This window comes from Merops nubicus, unplaced genomic scaffold (genome assembly GCF_000691845.1).
Source record: "Merops nubicus isolate BGI_N331 unplaced genomic scaffold, ASM69184v1 scaffold26118, whole genome shotgun sequence".
Classification (NCBI taxonomy): Eukaryota; Metazoa; Chordata; class Aves; order Coraciiformes; family Meropidae; genus Merops; species Merops nubicus.
In genome coordinates this window covers 1-260 of record NW_008625499.1, presented here as the reverse complement: position 1 = coordinate 260, position 260 = coordinate 1, and positions in this window count along the sequence as shown.

Sequence of the window (260 nt, the reverse complement as noted above, 5' to 3'; positions counted from 1 at the left end):
GCCCCCTGGAGCTGGGGCGTGCTGCACACCTCTGGCCTGAGAAAGCCTTTCCACTGGCAATGGCACCCAGCAACTACGCTCAGCCCCGGGTTTGGGTTCAGCCCTGCTTGGGGCTCAGCCCCTGGCTGCAGCAGTCGATCCTGGGGGTCCTCAGGGTGCTCAGGACTGGGCCGAGCTCCCCACTCCTGACACCGTTTCCATCCCCACGGCAGCAAGGCATCCGGGGTGAGCTCGGCTTCCCCGGCCCCTCGGGGGACGCA